This window comes from Egretta garzetta, unplaced genomic scaffold (genome assembly GCF_000687185.1).
Source record: "Egretta garzetta isolate BGI_Z169 unplaced genomic scaffold, ASM68718v1 scaffold27, whole genome shotgun sequence".
NCBI lineage: Eukaryota > Metazoa > Chordata > Aves > Pelecaniformes > Ardeidae > Egretta > Egretta garzetta.
This window is the reverse complement of record NW_009260400.1, coordinates 2,771,990-2,781,053: the sequence shown is the minus strand read 5'-3', so window position 1 is coordinate 2,781,053 and position 9,064 is coordinate 2,771,990. Positions and strand designations below refer to the sequence as shown.

At 45.5% G+C, this 9,064-nt stretch overlaps 1 protein-coding gene across 2 annotated transcripts in view; it reads left to right on the top strand.

Annotated features, from left to right (window-relative positions):
• The first annotated feature begins 571 nt into the window (after window positions 1-571).
• The window catches only part of NUTF2 (nuclear transport factor 2), a 28,109-nt gene continuing 19,616 nt past the window's right edge, over window positions 572-9,064 (top strand). The window contains exon 1 of one of the 2 annotated variants that reach the window (XM_035898863.1): window positions 572-593. The gene's annotated coding sequence lies outside the window, so the exon portion shown is untranslated. The remainder of the gene's footprint in view (window positions 594-9,064) is intronic. The other variant, XM_009643279.2, reaches the window with a different exon arrangement.

Here is a 9,064-nt window from a genome sequence, read left to right as displayed (position 1 = left end):
TCCGGGCTCTGCCGCCGGCATGCTCTGAGACACCGGGGCTTCTCTCTGGCACCGAGCCCGGTTCCCCGCCGTGCTTCTCCTTTGCTTTGCGGTGGCTTGGTCCCGCGGGGAGGAAGGGTGGAGGGGATTGAGCTCTCGGAGCGGCGAGGGGACGGTTTGTGTAGCGTGAAAGTATGCTTTCTGCTTCCAGAGGTTTTGATGTTCTTTGTTGCTGCCCTGCACGAAGGTTGCGCGAGGACTGGAGTTAACCTGAATGCGGTCGAAGCGCTTTGTCACCTAGAAAACAACAGGTTCACGCTTGGAGTAAAGCCAGTAAATGTGTGCGTGCTCAGAGATCCACCGTGGCAGTCGAGTTTTTTCCTTTGAGTTGCCGGTTTCCGGTGTGATTCTACAAGAGGGGATTTTCTTCTTCCACCTCTATAGCCCTTTGTCGCTCATCAGCTTTAAAAACAATCAAAACCTGCCAACATTTACAGTAGCAAGGAGTGTTACATTGCATTTTGTTAATCTGAGAGCGCTTCCTGAAGTTATTACATCCCAGAGATGCTCTTCTTGCGATTCAAATTTAACTCCCTGTTTGGGACAGGCTTCAGGTAACGCTTCAACTATTTGTCCATTGCTTCCAGTGTAAACATGTGTTTTAGAGTTGGATTTGTGGCACAGACATTGTACCACAGTTGAACAGGAGCAGAGCAGGAACAGGAATCGGTTGCAGAACTGTTGCTTGAAAGTTAAATCCAATGGCTGAATTGGCCACCTTTCCAAGTTCGTAGGTTTTTTTGGTTTCTTTTTTTTTCTGGGAGTTGTGTTCACACAATGCCATTGTATGTTTGTGTGTGGTGACTTTTAGCAGCCACAAAAAAGGCATTTTACCTACCTCTCCATAGAAGTAGAGAAATTAAGGTATATAATAATATTATTGCTGAAAATAATCATTAATTTGAAGTACAATGGCATTTTGGTTTACTTTTGGACTATTTCACTATTTTCCATCTGGGGTCCTAATTATTATTTCATGTTCCTTATAGAACCACAGAATTGTTTAGGTTGGAGAAGCCCTTTAAGCTCCCCAAGCTTACCCTAACCCTGCCATCCCACCACTAAACCCTGGCCCTAAGCACCTCATCTGCCTGGCTTTTCATCTGCCCCTAGGGATGGGGACTCGACTCCTTCCCTGGGCAGCCCCTTCCAGGGCCTGACAGCCCTTGCGGGGAAGGAATTTTTCCCCATGTCCAACCTAAACCTGCCCTGGCACAACTGAGGCTGTTTCCCCTTGTCCTATCGCCCATTTCCTGGGAGTAGAGCCCGACGCCAGCTCCCCCCTCCTCTCAGGCAGCTGTAGGCATCGATAAGGTCTCCCCTCAGCCTCCTCTTCTCCAGGCTCAACACCCCCAGCTCCCCCAGCTGCTCCTCGTCAGCCTTGTGCTCCAGAGCCCTCCCTAAAATATTGCAAGTTGTTTGGTAGATGATTTGAAATACATTTGTTCTAAAGTCTGTGTCCTTTCAGTTCTTGAGAAAAAAGCAAAAGGTCACAACTTTCTGCAGTTTCTCTGTTGGGGTTTCTTTTGTCTGCCATTAGTAATAGGATCACCTGGTAGTGGTGGTGTTGAGCAAGTTTAGTGTAAAGATTGCAATATATACCAATAGCCGGTAACATTTGTAAGCCAGATCTCTTTCAGTTCTTTTAAACCTCCTAAATATTGGGGCATCACAGGCTGTTTTGATGCTCATATTTGTGCATGACCAATTGCCGTGTTCATGTACCATGCTGCTGGAAGCAAGGCTGTGGTGTGTCACAGGGGAAGGGAAAAAGGGAAGCGAAGCAGGATGGGAAATGTGGTTTGGGGAGTGTAAGATGGTTAAGTAGATACCGTATGAAAAGTTTTGGTGAATTTTTAGGCATATTTTGGAAATTTGGAGCTTACCCAAAGGCTGGAGACCAATTGTTTGGAGGTGAGGTCTAACAAGGCTTGCTTACACACATGAGAAACTTGTGGATCGTAAAGCACATTGGAGAAAATTTTCCATACTTTCACAGAATCACACAGAATCCTAGAATGGCAAGGGTTGGCAGGGCCCTCCAAAGATCACCCAGCTTTGAATAGCTCCAGAGAAGGAGACTCCACAGCCTCCCTGGGCAGCCTGTGCCAGGGCTCGGTCACCCTCGAAGTCAAGAAGTTCTTCCTCCCATTCAACTGGAACCTCTTCTGCTTCCGTTTGTGCCCATTGCCCCTTGTCCTGGCGCTGGGCACCACTGAGAAGAGTCTGCCTCCATCCTTGTGACACCCACCCTTAAGGTATTTGTATGTGTTGATGAGATCCCCTCTCAGCCTTCTCTTCTCCAGGCTGAACAAGCCCAGCTCCCTCAGCCCTTCCTTGTAGGGGAGATGCTCCAGTCCCCTCATCATCTTTGTAGCCCTCTTCTGGACTCTCCCCAGTAGTTCCTCACCCTTTCTGAACTGGGGAGCCCAGAACTGGACTCAGTGCTCCAGATGGGGTCTCAGTGGGGCAGAGCAGAGGGGGAGGAGAACCTCCCTCGCCCTGCTGGCCACGCTCCTCTGAATGCGCCCCAGGATGCTGTTGGCTTTCTTGGCAACAAGGGCACCCTGCTGGCTCATGGTCAGCTTGTCCAGCTTTGACTGCTCCAGTCAATAATAGAGGAATGCTGTGGCTAAACCTAAAATTATGGGGCAATACAATGCAAAATAGCAACATTATCCAGGTCCTCTTGCATCTACTGCTGCACCAAGGTACCTAGGGTTGTGTTTTTAGGGGCGACTACCTTTGCGTTTTCTAATTCGGGGCTGTTATTTCCGTGACTGGCTGCTTCTAACAAACACACAGCAGTGTGTGTTTTCAAATGTGCCAAACTTCAAGTGTGAACCACAAGAGCACTTGCAAGGATTAAATGGCAGGTTTTGATAGAAGCTGTTTTTAGAATAAAAATGAATGCTGAATATTGTTTTGCTGCTAGGTTCCTGAACAAACCTGGCTCATTTTTAACGCAACGATTCGGTAGAGAAAAAAGGGTCATAGCTGTAGTATGGCATCTCAGCTTCTGTAACTTAAAAATCAGTTCCTGATTCTTCTCTTAACCTGAAATAGCTGTCACGATAGTCGGAGATGGATAGAGAGGTGTATCCTATATTCTGCTGTTTCTTGAAGATTAAATGTTATGTTACCATGCCTATAAGGTAAAGAAAAATGCGGTTGAGCGGTTCCGCTCCCCTCCCATCCCCTGTTGCCTCCTCTGTTCCTGTACAGCTGAGTGGTCTTGGGTTCGTCCTGGGGAAAAGAGACGTGACTTTGGCCGTGTAAACTTGAATTTGTTTTTTGGATTGCAGCAAGAGTACTGTGGGAAAAAACGCTAGACCTGTAGCACTGTGGTTATTGCTTAACAGCAAACTATTATATCTTCCTATCCAATGATGTGTAATATAATATATGTCTATATATATGAAAATCATATCTGCTGACTCTTTGTGACTCTGTTGGGCTGTCAGGTTGCAGATGGGATGAGCTCAAGCTGTCAGCACAGTGAAAGCTTTTCCAGAGTCCTCCCTATGTGTGTTATTTACTAGTGGCCTTGTACTTGCTGACACCTGTAAGCAAACTTCAGGTTGGTGTAATTCTTGCATTAATTTGTTTTAATGAAATTGGAGTAGAGGAATAAAAAGATAGATTTTTTTTTTTCAGTTTGTTTTCCATATTTTTCAGAAGGAAACAGGCTGCGCATTGTCTCTCCTCCCCTTTCTCCCTTTTCATCCTTCCACTGTTCACATATCTAGACTTAATTTTAGATCTGAAAGCATATTTAGAATAATGTAATTCCTTGCACAGCCCGTAGCAATTACTAGGTGAAGATCTGGGTTGGAATCAATAATTTCTGATTGGCTTGGAGCGGTGATTTTCAGCTTGTTAACCTCCATGGATCAGTTGGCTACTGTGGAGATGATAACAAAGATACCGAAGGGCAATGCTTCTTTCTTTCCATCTTGGAATGTGTGAGTTTGCTCCTCAATTGGAAATCTCATAGGTTTTCAGACAGAGGAGGATTGACCACTGAATCGGAATTTCTGAGGAAGAGGTACAGTGTGTTTAAGACAAACAACTGATGATGTATGATGTCCCCGAGTAAGTTCTAGTATTTCATCATCCCCACATTAACGTGTGTTCTGCATGGCCTGGGCTTGTTTAGCCTAGAGAAGAGAAAGCTTGAGCGACGCTTAATCCTAGCCTCTGACATCTGTCAGACCATTGTTGGGAAGATGGAGCTGGGCTTTTGCAGGGGAACTTGCTGGGAGCAGAGGAGCCAAGGGGCATAAACTGGACCAGAAGGGATTCTGGTTGGAGGTGGGAGAGCTGCCCTCTGCATGAGGACAGCCAAGCATTGGAACAGGTCGCCCCCAGAGGTTGTGTAGCCTCCAGCATCAGAGCTTTTGGCGATCAGAGTGGGTAAAGGGATGGGCAGCCTGGTCTGGTCTCCTAGCTGCCCCTGCTTTGAGCTGGGGGGCATCCCTTACAACCTGAATTACTCTGTGATACTTTGCATCGTCTCTTCTGTTGAGAGCGTATGCCTTTGCCAAAGGAAGATGGTCAGTTATCAGGTGATTCTTGGTGCAGTTGAATAGATGATCTGTTTGAGAGAAGATTAACTGGTCTGTGATGCTGGCTCCATTGTGTTCCTAGAAAGCATGCACAGGAGACACGCCTATCTTTGTAATTTGTAGTGGCTGTAGAAAAGAGATTGAAGGAAAAATAGTCTAAAACCTGCTGCTTTAGTTTTTCTTTTTTTACTGCAGTCTAAAGGCTGCTCACTCTTTTTAACCCAAGCCATCAGAAAGACATGCATGGTAGAAGGTGGATGAGTAACAGGAGCTGAAGCAGCTGAGAGCTCTGTCGTTTTCCCTATTTATTCTTGTTAATCAGTAGTGAAGGGTGCGGCAACTGATGGTCTAAATCGTGTTTGCTGTGGATTCATGTGTACCCCTGGACCAACAGCCCCAATTTCAGGGGAGCATCAGTGCTCTCTTGTCGCGCTGATTTTCAAATCTTCCAGAAAACAAGCTCGAATTCAGTCTTAAGAGAGCTTAACTTCGCTGCAGTGGTGTGTAGGGCCAGCTTTAATACCCAGGGAGCGTGCTTTATTTATGCGCTGATTACTGATGGAATAAGTGTAGTCATAACTGGATAATAGATGGCAATTTCTTTTCTCTGCTGGCATGTTGGAATGTATTACTTTGAGGTTTTTCCTCTTTAAATTCACTGTTTGCTTTCTTGGTGTTCTGCAGATCAGAAAGCCTTTACTGAGCTTATTTGCCTGGAATGGTTTGTTCACTGATTCTTCGAATGCAGCTTGCTGCTTAAACGTGGCAATCCCTGGGAGACCACCTTAGTTTTCTTTATCAATTTACACAATACTTTGTTATTGCTCACACTAGTTTTTGTTGACGTCTTCAGAAAATGTAGGTTTTCTATAGAAGTGCAGGTCTGCCATGCTTGAATTCAAAAAGACTTAATTTTTTTTAATTTATAGCAGTAAGCTTACATATGTCCAGGTCTGATAATACAGTAAACACAGCTGCTGGCTGAAACAATTACTTGGTCTTTCTCCATACCACAGAGATGTGCTGATAGCCCAAATGCCCCAGGTGTCACTGCTGTTTACACCTTTCAGGAAAAGGCTACCTGTTTATTTTTCTCTTGGCAGGAGACTCTACTTTTGCCAAGTAAAAAGGTGGCTTTTCCCGAAGTTACACCTCTGAGTAGCTCTGGTGATGCTGCTTGAGCAGGAAGATGGACTTTGTGCTGTAGCATGCTTGCAGAGAACTCGTCTCCAGGTGGTTTCGTTGTTTCTTGTTTGTTGAAGGAAGTAGTGGGAAGAGTTTTCATCCAGACCTTCTGCAGAAATGGGTCTTCTAAGGACCGTGTTCCCCTTAGGAGTTACGGGCTGTCTTGGTGTGTTCGTGCTGATTTCTCAAGTCCAGAGTTAAGGCAGAGAAGGAAGGGGGGATGAGTGTGGGTAGGAACATCTAGGCTGTGACAGGCCATGGGAAAAGGTTCTGTCTTTCTGGATTTTGTGGACAGAAAATCACAGAATTGAGGTTGGAAAAGCCCTTTAAGCTCACCAAGCCCAACTGTTCCCCTAGCCCTGCCATCCCACCACTAAACCCTGGCCCTAAGCACCTCGTCTGCCCAGCTTTAGGGTCAGGTCGAGCATTAAGAGAAGTGCTGGGCAGTATAGACTGTGCAGGCTGGGCTGCTGGGGTTGTGGGGCCCTACGGAAGTCCTGCTGATGCAGGGGGTCTGTGACTGCATGTAGGAAAGCCTGGCGTTATGGGGAGCCAGGAGGTTCTGCACAGTTTGGGGTTTGAATTCTCTCTCCTGTGCTGTGGGATGCTGAACAGAGGAGCTCCACTGTGCGTTCAGGGATGCTGTGTACCCCAAGGCGTTGTGCAGCAGTGGCAGTGCTGGGATGAGGGGTGACCATGGGATGAGGGTGCTGGGGATACTGTGGTGCCATGTAGGATGAGCTGTAGGAAGCATGGTGAGAGATGTGCAGAGGAGTTTATGCTTGAGGATGCAGCAGCGTGTGGCCTGGCAAAGGTATTGGAAAATTTGATTTGGATGTCACTGAGGAAAAGCCCCCCATGGAGCAGCAACCCCAGTTCGGCAGTGTCAGCGTGTACCTGTTGAAGAGTGAGTTGCTGGCAGCTGCAGCTTTTGTGCACTGTATTGGGTTTCAGCTTGAGCACTGACTGCTGGGTGGTGCTTGAAGTGGGGATAAATTCTCTAATACGGGCAGATTCCAAGAAATTGAGGAATGTCAGTGGAGGTGTTGCGCTCTGTTGGTAGCTCAGCTTTGCTGCTGTGCCTCTGCGAAGAAGCTGTTAATCAAATGGGCTGTCATGTTCTTAAGCGGATGTGATGAGGTAGGTTTGGTTTGAAGTGACAAAGAAAAAGAATTAACTTAACGAAACTGCCTACCTTTCCGTGGGGAATTAAGGTGGAATGTCCAATAACCCAAGTATACAGTGGTAACTTTCAGCAGGTGCCTTTAAAAGGACAGCTGTGCCACATCTTGCATGCTTCCTAGCTTATTGAAACCTCTTTTATCTGGCTTAATATTAATTAAATATTCTTGCCTCTGTAACTGTTATCTTTGAGTGAACTGTGGGTAGATTTGGCTGGGTAGCTCTGAGGCACCGCTATGTTGTCCTACTGTTTGACAACATCAGAACATGTGCGTTCTTCCTAGCTTTGGAATAGATCTTAAAAGTCTTTTGTATTACAGTTATCTCATTAAACCAGCCTAATAATTGTATAAATACAATCTTATATGGATTGTATCTCATAGAAAGGGACTGGGCTTGATGACGCACAGGACCATTCCTATCTTGTTCTTTCTTTAGGTACGTCTCTAAGCTTCTTACGTCTGTGATGACAGGCAGAAAACATAAGGCAGCATGGAGGAAAAGGTGACAAATCGGAAAAGGAAAATAAAAAGCCTTTCCAGGGAGAGTGAGTGTGTTCAGCAAGCGCATGTATGAATGGCACAGGAAAAAGAGCAAGGTTGTAACAAAAAAAAAATTCAGCAAAGATCATTAGTTTCAGCAGCATTCTTTTTTTTTTTTTTTTTTTTAGTTTGGTTCTCACTTCTGGCAAAGTCAACGTTACAACTGGTCAAATTTATACCGATTTTTTTTTAAAAATTTATTTAATGCTAGTTTACCAGCCAAAATACAAATAAAATTTTTGGTAGCTATTTGGAGACAGCAAGCTAGCATACTCATTTTTAAGTTTAGAAATGATAATACTACTTCCTGTATTTAAAATGCAAATTTATTAATTTATTGCGGTCTCAAAGGGTTTCTCACTGTTGCAGGACTGAACAGAAGGCATCTGGTGCTTGAGTGAGGAAGCTATGCCTTGAGGAGGTGAAAGCCTCTGGGTCTAAACGAGGTGCAGGGCCAGCGTACCACTGGATCTTGTGTGTGTATGATGGTACAGCGAGCTGTTAGGGGTGAATGCGCATCGTGTGCATGTGTAAATTTAATTTAGCAATGGCGAACTTGAGCTTCAGAATAAGTTGGTGGGTTTTGCTGTTCAGTGCTTCATCTTGGTGTTAGATGCGTGGCTGTTTAACATCGATACTGGCAACTAGATTTGCACTTGGATGTTTAGGGAGGATATCTGATAGCGGTGCAAGTTGATGGGCTGAAGTTGAAGATGTGATGATCCATAAAAAGTGATTTTTCACTTGGGCTGATTGTTGGCTCCACCACAGCTACATGCCTCCAGGTACCTGCAAGTCCGGAGTGGTCACAGCAGACTTCAAAACTAAACACTATACTTTTGGCTTTCCAAACAAGACAGGAGAGTCCTCCCTAACGGCAGGGTGGGCATCACTCAGTAAAGTTCGCAGGGAGCTGCTGCGATGGTTTTTAGCGTGGTTTTCTTTCGACATCAACAAAAGCTGTTTAATTTGTGCATCCGCTCCAGGTTAGGCTGGTATGTGGCAATTATGCATGTGCAATCAATGGAACTTTTTCTCTTGTAAAGAAGTAAGTTTAAGTTGTTTAGGGGGTGCATGTATTTTGTTTTTTAAATCTGTTGTACTTGGATGGATTTTTAATTTGCGATCTGTTTTCCCAGAGGAGTGACTAGACTGGGTGAAGCTCCTTCAGACCGGGTTGTGTATTGCAAGTGTTGGCGGAGCATGTGTGATGGCAACTGATGCCAGGTTGTAGGTTGCAGCAGTTCAGATACTAGTTATGTGGCAACAAGTCTTGAGTTTTTTGGTCTGCGTTAGTGTGCAGGGTTACAGAGTTTGACATTCCCAGATGACTGGAGGGTGGCAAATGTGACACCTATCTTCAAGAAGGGCCGGAAGGAGGATCTGGAGAACTACAGATCAGTCAGCCTGACCTCAGTACCGGGGAAGATTATGGAGAGGCTGTGGATGTTGTCTACCCGGACTTCAGCAAAGCCTTCGACACAGTCTCCCATAGCATTCTCCTGGAGAAGCTGGCAGTTCATGGCCTAGATGGATGTACTCTTCGCT